Here is a 10067-nt window from a genome sequence, read left to right as displayed (position 1 = left end):
ACATTTACATAGGCTTACCAGCAAAGGAAGGGGAAGTGGTACATATATACTTATTAGAAAGGACCATCTCAAAAAAGAAAATATAACATCCATAAAGGCTAGACAGAGGAAGTCATTTTCCTTGGCTATAAGAAGGATACTTCTGCCTGACCTAAAGAAGTGACTTTGCATTACAGCTGATGTGGCAAGTTTGGTCTATTCTTTTGTTGGAATAGTAATTTGTATCACTTTTGGAAGAAGGGGCAGGCAACTTGGAAGGACTTCAAGGATGTTGTGACATTATGAAGGGAAAAAAATAGAAGGGCCAAAGCTCAGCTAGAACTTTGTCTGCTGCCACAAAAGACAACAAAAAATGTTTCTATGAATCAGAAACACAAGGAGGGATAAGGAGACTCTCCAGCCTTTATTGGATGCAGAGGGAAACCTAGTGACAAAGGATGAGTAAATGGCTGATGTTCATAATGTCCTCTTTGCTTCAGTAGAACCAGGTGTCCTTTGGGGTACCCAGCCCCCAGAGCTAGAAACAGGAAGAGGAAGCACAATGAAGTCCCCATAATCCATAATCCAACCTGCTACACCACTTAGACCCACACAAGCTCATGAGGACAGATAGGATCCACCCAAAGGTATTGAGGGAGCTGGTGGAAGTGCTCATCGGGCCACTTTCCATAAGTAACCAGCAGTTCTGGCCAACTGAGAGGCCAAATTTTCTGGAATTTAGCAAATTCCTATCTACAATATGGTTCATAAGGAGGAGCCAGGGAACTACAGGCCCATCAGCCTGACCTTGGTACCAGGGAAGGCTATGAAACAGATCATCTTGATTGCCATCATGTTGCACATACAGCACAACCAGGGCCCAGACAGCATGGGATTAGGAAAGGCAGGTCCTGCTTGACAAACCTGATCTCCTTCTACGAGAGGGTGACCTGCCTGGTGGATGAGGGAAGGGCTGTGGATGTTTCTCTATCTGGACTTGAGCAAATCCTTTGATACTGTCTTCCACAGAATTCTCCTGGAGAAACTGGCTGCTCATGGCTTGGACAGATGTACACTTCACTGTGTGAAAAACTGTCTGGATGGGTGGGCCCAGAGAGTGGTGGTGAATAGAGTTACATCCAGCTGGTGGCCAGTCCCTATCGGGCGCCCCAGGGCTCAGGGCCAGTCCTGTTAACATCTTTACTGATGGACTGGACAAGGGAATCAAGTGCATCCTCATTTAGTTCACAGATGACACCAAGCTGTGCAGGAGTGCTGGTCTGCTGGAGGGCAGGAAGGCTCTGCAGAGGCATCTGGACAGGCTGGATTGACAGGCCATGTCCAGTGGTATGAGGTTCAAAAAAGGCCAAGTGCCAGGTCCTGCACTTTGGTCACAACAACCTCATGCAAAACTCCAAAATGTTTGGAGAAAAGTGGCTGAAAGCTGCCCAGCGGAAAAGAACCTCGAGGCTGACAGCAGGTGAACATGAGCCAGTGTGTGCTCAGGTGGCCAAGAAGGCCAATGGCATGCTGGCCTGTATCAGCAATAGTGTGGCCAGCAGGATCAGGGCAGTGATTGTCCCCATGTGCTCGGCACTGGTGAGGCCACATCTTGAATGCTGTGTCCAGTTCTGGGCCCTTCACTACAAGAAGGACATTGAGGGGCTGGAGCAAATCCAGAGAAGGGTAACGGAGCTAGTGAAGGGTCTGGAGCACAAGTCTTACGGTGAGTGGCTGAGGAAGCTGTGGGTATTCAGCCTGGAGCAAAGGAGGTTCAAGGGAAACCTTATCACTCTCTACAAACACTCAAGATGAGGTTGTAGCAAGGTCAGGGCTGGTCTCCTGTCCCAGGTAACAAGTGAAAAGACAAGGCCTCTAGTTGCTCCAGCAGAGGTTAAGACTGAATATTAGGAAAATTTTCCTCACTGAAAGAGTGGTCAAGCATTCAGACAGGCTGCCCAGGGAACTGATGGAATCACCGTCCCTGGAAATGTCCAAAAGATGTGTGGATGTGACACTTGGGGATATGGTTTAATCATAAACATACTCATGCTGGGTTAATGATTGAACCCAGTCATGGAGGTCTTTTCCAACCTTAGTGATTCTGTGGTTCTATTAAAGGAAAGAAGAACAGAAACATGTTGAAATATCACATTCTTTGGTCATTAGTGTTCAAAAAGTTCAGTCAGAAAGATGACCCTTTACAAAGCAATCTACAGGTACATGAGTAATTTCACTGTAAACAGCTACATTCACTAAGCATGAAGCATCAGTGACAGAAAGAAAGAAACAAAAGAATGTGAGTTTTCTTATCTTCTAGTGAGTTTTCAGCAAAAATTTTGAACAAAGAAGCAACCTGTTGTAGCTGCAAATAAAAATCCCTATTTTTAAGATCTGAGACAACAGTTCTCTTAATAGCTTCCCCTCCCGTTGGTGAGTTCATGGGGACAACCTCTTGTTCTACAGCCTCAGGCTGCTTTCTTCAACCTTGCTTTCTACCACAAATGTGTGAGGTTGCATTTTCAGAAATGGCCATTACTCTTGGGATCCAAGTCTTTTGTTTTAGTCTTGTCTGCCTGTTGCTATGTGTTTAAGTCCCTAATGTCTCCGACATCAGTATCTAAGCTTTTTGTTCACCACCTTGAGCAGAACTGCAATATAGAGGGCTTATTAATTTACTTATCAAGGAGACCAAACTCATAGGTAGCCCACGTTCAGTATTTGAACTAACTCACTTAAATTCTACTCTAGGAAGCTCTGCACTGAACCTCAGGAAGACTCTAGACCTAGGCACAAGTTCTCTGTGACAGACAAGAGATTGAAAGACAACTTTATTGAATCCCTGAATATAAGGCTAAATTTTTGAGAAAATAGCATCAGGCTTTTCCAGAAAATTCTCCGTAGATGAAGAGCCAAATACTTCAGATTTGGAAATCTAACTCCTAGGAAAAGGCAGATTTTTTTTTTTCCTAAAACCACAAACCCCATTATTCACATTTTCCAGAAGCCAGCTGAGGACAAGAGCCATGTGCTATCTTCCATGAATGCCATCCTTATATGGTTAAATTTCACCATATGGATGAGCTTTGGCAGATACCAAATTGTTAGTGCCATAAGAGAGACAAATGTCTAAAAGAGTGGAGCTTTCAATGATGAGCACTGTATCTGTCTCAAGGAAGAAAGCCATCTGCATTCCTAGCCAAGTCCCTTTATAAGGGACATTGCCTTCTGTCTTCACACTTCTCTGACAGAGTATTGGTCAAATTCCCTATCTTGCCTCCTACTTAAGCTGCTTCTTAAAGCTCACATTAGCATTTTAGTGAAAAAGTAATAATTTTATAATTGATATCCAGCAATTAGAGTTCTACACTTCAGTTTCATTTTATTATTTATGTAAAGTTATGTGAAAGAGTTAACAAGGCTTAAATATTTTAAATAAAATCAGAGCCATTAATTATCTTCCTTTTTTATAATAGAAATTATGCATCCAATTTCAATGAAAAATTATCTGGAAGTGTATCTGAGTCACTCTCCATGATGTTATCAAAGTTAGTAACAACCTTACTGGGACAGTCCAGGGAATAAAAAATACTAATTATATTGTCTGGCTCTGACTGGCTTCATAGTACTTTACAAAAATAAAAAGCTATTGTATGTAACCTCCTTAAATCTAATACAAGAGAGCCTCATGAACAGAAATTTAGAAAAATCCTAATGTGGGCTTTGTAATTTGAAAGATCTGGGAGACTAATTCAAACAAGAACAAGCTTTTAAGAATGCCTGTTTGATTGTTTTTCAAGCTCTTCTGATTGATTTGGAGTGCAGGGGAGTAATAGAATTGTAACAACTGTGATGGAGCTTTCTTAAATAGAAACTGACATTTCTGACAAATGTTTGTTTGGTTTTTTTTTCCTTCCTAATGTCCAATCGATTTGAACATAAATATGTAATTCACTGCAAAAGACATGAAAGTCCTTTTTCTGAGACTAGTCTGGAACTGATAGGCTACTGGGATTTATTTTTCCTTAAACAAAAGAAGAAATCATATCTTACACATCATCTGCTATCCAATCCAGAATTTTCTTTGCCCAGTCTCAACTAAAGTGGGCATAATTCCTAATATGGCTAATTTTCCTTGATAGCCTAGCTGCTGCACACACAGCACTTTCCACAGGAGACAATTTTTTCTTTTCCACAGTGAGGAAGTTTTAAATTTCAATATGCTATGGTTTGCATGTCAACAATGAGTGGGACAGCCTTTTTTTGATGCCCAGAAACTTCTCAGTAAGAATTGTGACAATTACTAGTTTGTGAAGCAGCTGTTTCTAAATCTGAGGAAGGGGTCTCAAGAGGTTATACTCAAAAAATCCTCTGCAATGGAGACAGAGTAAAGAGGTAAAAAAGGTTATAGAAACAGGAGATAATGAGGAAGCTGTAGCTAACTCATGGAAAAAAATGAACTTTACAGGGAAATATGTCTCAATTTCTAAACCACACCTCAGTTATGAGCTATATGTTTTTTTTCCTGGGAGATAAGGATCTGCTGGAATCCTGCTAGTGATGGGAGACTGCACAGCCACTTCTAAACACACAATAAAGGACCAAATGTACATATTATATTCAATTATTAAATGAAAATAGGAAATAGGAAATGTTTTTTCATAGGAAAAAAAGAAAGATGTCAGTAGTCTGTATCATCAAGTGGTCTAGTAGTCTGTATCATCAAGTGATCTGTATCATAAAGTTCTTGATAAAATTCCAAATGTTTTTTACAATATTTCGTCTAATCCTCTGTGAAGTATTTTAATTTTAAAAAATCCTAGGGTTCTCCCTCATTGTCTGGGAATTACTAATGGGAATTACTGTTTCCTATAGAAGTTTTTATAACATACCCTAGGGATTTATTGAAAGTCCTGATAAAGACTTTGGCAGTGCTCAAGCTAAGCAGGAAGGCAAATACATAATAGCTACACACCACAGAGCCTCACTGCTCCTCTGGTACTTTCTCCAGAATACGTAAGCAAATCAATGACAATTGTGTCTGAAGGCTGTCTAATGCCATTAAATATCAGTGGGCAAATGAAAAGGTCTCCTACACAACCTCTACACAGAAGCCAACTTGGCTTTCTCAGACAAAACACTGAGCTTAAAAAGAACAAACACATTTACTGTAAAATATTTTAGTTACAAAAAACTCTACCTTCCATCCTCATCCACAGCCACTATAACCAGAAAACCCTTACCCTCATTTGCTGTAGAATTCTTGTCTCCTTAAGAATCTTTTACTTTTTAGCTACATAGCAGGGTGTCAGGGTAGCTTCAGGAGTTCAGGACATAGGACAGATGTGCATGAGTAACACTCAAGCCCAGATATGTCACAGAGTCTCTTGGAGATCATGGGTTTTTATTTCCCAGAGCACTGACTGGGCACAGTGCTGCCTGAGAACAGTGCTGCCTCAAGCCTGTTCCAAGCATTAACACGTCACTGTTAAGCTAAAAAGCAAAGTGCCCAAAAAGAAATTGTTATCTTCTTTCCCTCAAGGAAACTTTGTTGTTGTCCCTCTTTGAGCTTCAGGTTTGTCACTACTGCTCTGTTGGGAGGTCTCCAAGTTGAAGCCTGGCTGAGCTTATTCAGACATCTGTGTCCCTGTGCTGCACCTCCCAGTATGCCTGACTTTGAGAAGGTGTTTGACCAGCAAGAAGCCAGCTAGCATCCAGCTGGGCTCACCGTTCAGGCTCTGCTCCAGCTCAGATCATCTGTCTACTCCAGATCAGCCGTCCCTCAAAGCAGAACAGCTGCACTCCCATGACTGTCATCTCAACTAAAGTGCCTGCACAGACACTGCAAGCCAAACTAGCAGTGAATAACAGAGACAACTGTAACACAGCATTTCATCTCAACTCCCTATTGTCATATGTTTCTGACATATACATCCCTAAAAAGAACTGGCCTGAGGCTACATTATGGGATTTAAGTCCCATTTCTGGTTCTGTCTATACTCACTATACAGAAATAATAGAGTCTCATGGCTTTTCTCAAATATGTGTATGTCACAAAATGTCTGTTTCCTCCCACAGATCTAAGAGCAACTTCCCAGTCAAAGTGAGGGAATACAGAAATAGAAATTAAATATTATATTGGGCTTCAGAACACCTTCACTGAAGGAGTGGGCAGGAGGCAGCAGATCCCTTCCTATTGCTTCTCCAAGATATCACACTACACTCCTGATTAATGTACTGCAGTCCTACAGTATGGGCACGAGGCCACATGTAATGATCAGAGGAAAATACGATATTTCAACATCAAAACACATCAGGAAATATTTTGCTGGTTTTTGTATTTGAAAGAATTAGGGAGCTATAGAATTAAGCTTTGAAAGCCTAGATTTATGCTTTGCTCCTCTTCAACCACCCTGAAGTCATAACTACCAACACCAGAGAAAGAACTATCAGCTTTATAGGATTCAAAATTTTCAGAGTCATGAACTTAGCTCTGTAACCATTGAATGACAGTCACTGTTCAAGTAAAGCTGCTTATGTGCATTAAGATTTTCATATGGGTACATTTTGCAGAATCCAATTTTTTGAGGCATCCTAGTGAATAAGCATCTCCTGATAAAATCCTTTTAAGCAGCTGTGTGAATGGATGCCAACATGATTGAAAGACAATTCCTCCATGACTCATCTTCAGCCTTCTGCAAAACAGAAATGCTATTACAAGAAGGTAGTGAAAATGAGTAATTTGATCTTGAGCTGCAGGTGATATGCACTGAGAAACATCTGGATATCTTTCTAGAGGATGCGTCATAATCACTGGTACCCTTCCTGGGGAAAAAGGTGATTCTTGCAAAATCATTATAACTACAACAATCTTAGAGTTACTGTTTCTTACATTATTGTGATTCTCCCACATGAGTTTTGAAAATATCCAGTATTCAACTCAGTTTTAAAAATTTCCCTTTAGATGGCAATATATAAGAGATTTCAAGGGAAGAGAGGGTTTTTGAAGTCTGTAATTACAGACATGAAACACACAGCCCTTCCTTAGTTGTGTTGCTTAATTTCAAGGCTCAATGCTGCTATTACCAACTAAATTGCATACTGTATCCATAATAAAACCAAACAGATTCTCCTGGAATGGAGACACTTAAGCACATTAAAATTATCTAATGTCTTTGATCTCATTATACCAACATGGCTCCCTTAGGGGGCCAAGTAATGAGAAGAAATAATGTCTGATATTCCTGTGAGTTAATCCTGCTTATACAGCACCTGTATCCCTACCTAGCCTGCTGTAAAACCTGAGAGAACTGCACCGAGAACAGTGGGACAAATATACGTGTGTGTGTTTGTGTGACTGACACAAACTTTGCCTTTGTCATAACACCTAATACAATGTACAATTTACAAATACATTTTGTGACGTGGACAAGTAAGTGTTGCTGTTTGTGACCTGCTTCCCAGAGTTCCATGACAAAAAAAAAAAAAAAAAAAAAAGAATTTTCAAAAGAGCTATCCACTGCTCACCAGTTTTGATATATTGCAGCTGACAGCACATTCTCTTCAGTTCCTCTACTAAACTTAGTCACTTATTCTTGTCTGTATATATAAGGATCTTCAATAATTATCATAACTCCTTGAAACCCTCATGGCTTCTCTATCTTTATTTTTTATATATTAAAATACTGGTGATACCCCTAAATACAAAAATCAAGTAGAACCCAGAGTAAAGTACAATTTTTGCTGAAAGCTTAAAGAATTAGTTCATTTTCAATAGACTTCCAAGGAGATGTCAGAGAAATTTAATGACAAAACTATATCCAAATGCTACAACCATTGGCAGAAAATTCTAAATATAAATCAAGGGATTACTCATTGCTCTTGTAGCTCCTTGGCTGTCATAAAACTAATGGTTCCATATTCAGGCTGGAATTCAGGGATCAGGAATTTTCCTACACCCTACACTTGTCAGGCTTACAAAATTTCTCTGTATCAGCTTACATTTGGATCAAAGTACTCTCAAGTTGTACAAGTCTTACACTGGGGTCAGCAATATTTCTAAATATGTCTTGAATAGCAACACTGGAAATTGTATCGAATTTAAATAAGAACTCTAATTTTTTTTTTTGCTTGGAAGCTTGGTGTTATCTGGTGAAAGCAAACTGCATCTTCAATGCACATGTCCAGCACTGCATGAGGCAAAATGAACAGCTTTCTGTGGAAGCCAAAAACAAGTTGATTTGTCTCTTAAATTTTCTACTTGCATTTGGAAGAGAATAAATTCTTTTACTTGGATACAGTATGATTAGTACAAGATTGAAGATCAGCAGGAGAGATGTCTTTAAATACATTAATATGATAAAAACATTATTTGTTACTTTTATTGTTACCTAAAACAATAGCCATCCTAATATGCTAACAGGTCATTATATATTATCTACCATCCTCTTGTTTAATATGCAATTTTTATGTTAGGCAGATATAAAAAATAAGCAATGATAATTAATATTATTTCATTCTAGCTGAGAAAGCCTCAATTCACTGTTTAAAGCATTGTAGCTAGTAATATTTATTTTCTTCTGAAAGGCCAAAATCCAACTATCGCTTTATGAATTTAAATATATTGGATAATACTTGAACAAAATTATGTCAAGTGGAAATTTAAATCCAGACAAGTCAAAGGTGTGAAATTTAGCAGATCATAATGAAATAATCCCTTCTATAAGGATGTTACTGTTCTACTGGCAACTTCATCTTATCAAAAATTACCGTTCATATTGCAAAACTACTCTCATATGCTACAGTACATGACTCAGGTTTTACTAATAAATTTCCTTCAGATATTGAAGTTTCTATAGATTTTCTAATTATTTTGTACAGCTTTTCATTAGCATTTTACGCGTTTACAGGAAAAGACCAATTTCTTCTCTTTTTTGTAAATTATCCTTCAATATTAGAGTGGAGGAGAGAATTTTCCACTTAGAGCTCCCAGCACCCACAACTTCTTTTATGTTCTGGGCTTGTTCTGTCACCTAATGTCCGTGGCAGTATTTTGGTGGGTGCTACATTCCCAGGGAATTTTAAATATTTCATTTTCAGTAATTAATTAATTATATCCTGCCTCTATTGAAGTAAAATGTAAACTTACAATTTTAAAGGCAATACAGAGCCCAACACAGCCCAACACAGAGGACATGGCAAGTAATTCCTCTCCAGTATAACTACAGAACAGAAACATAATCTCCAATAATAACTAGAGAACACTTACACTCCAGGTGAGTTTGGTCTCATTAATCTGCTTATAAATATGAATTTATCATTTTGAATATTAAACCAAAATAAATAATAGCAGTTCTGAATGTTCAAACTTTTTTTTTTTTTTTGGTTCTACAGTAGTCTGTAAGAAGTGAATGAGAAAAAGAAAGGGAAGAAGCTAAAAATTACTATGGCTAGAACACCCAAAAGGGAAAGGAAGGTCAAATAAATCCAACATGATACTTGAAAGTGACTTTAATGGGAAGATGGAATTATGCATCATTGGGTTTACTTAACATTATGAAAATGTTCTAAAATGTACTAAAAAACTCTGGGAAAATTATCTTTGGTATTACACCTACAAACATGAACCATATGGCCCATAAGAACCATAACATTTGGAAAAATAATGAAGATACAACATGGAAAGGAAGGAGGTGGAAAATGGAGTGGAGGAGGTTTCGTTAATATCCGCTTAAGATCAGAACACCATGAGTATTTTGTTACAGTACTACAGGTCCTGGGCTTGCATTCAAGTGTGAGAGTTGACGATAGCTGAGCCAGCCAAGAGACTGCACTGGCAACCTGGGATTGGACTGTTTCAGGAAGAGCACATTTTGTAGCACCACTTACCATGTGATTTCCCTTCCTCGACCAAAAAGCCCCCCCATCTAAATAAGGACAAGCTCCATTTCAAAACAAAATCCTTTGCAAGCTGCTCTGAAGTCCACCGTCAACTGCTGCTCTAATATAAGAGTTTCGTGTAAGCTTAAGCCATTTCTGTCAGCTCTCCTAAGTTTTCTCTCTTCAGGTAGAACAAGGACAATAGGTGC

The sequence above is a fragment of the Anomalospiza imberbis genome, chromosome 4 (assembly GCF_031753505.1).
Source record: "Anomalospiza imberbis isolate Cuckoo-Finch-1a 21T00152 chromosome 4, ASM3175350v1, whole genome shotgun sequence".
NCBI classification, from domain to species: Eukaryota; Metazoa; Chordata; class Aves; order Passeriformes; family Viduidae; genus Anomalospiza; species Anomalospiza imberbis.
The sequence above is the reverse complement of the archived record's forward strand: the minus strand, read 5'-3'. Positions refer to the sequence as shown.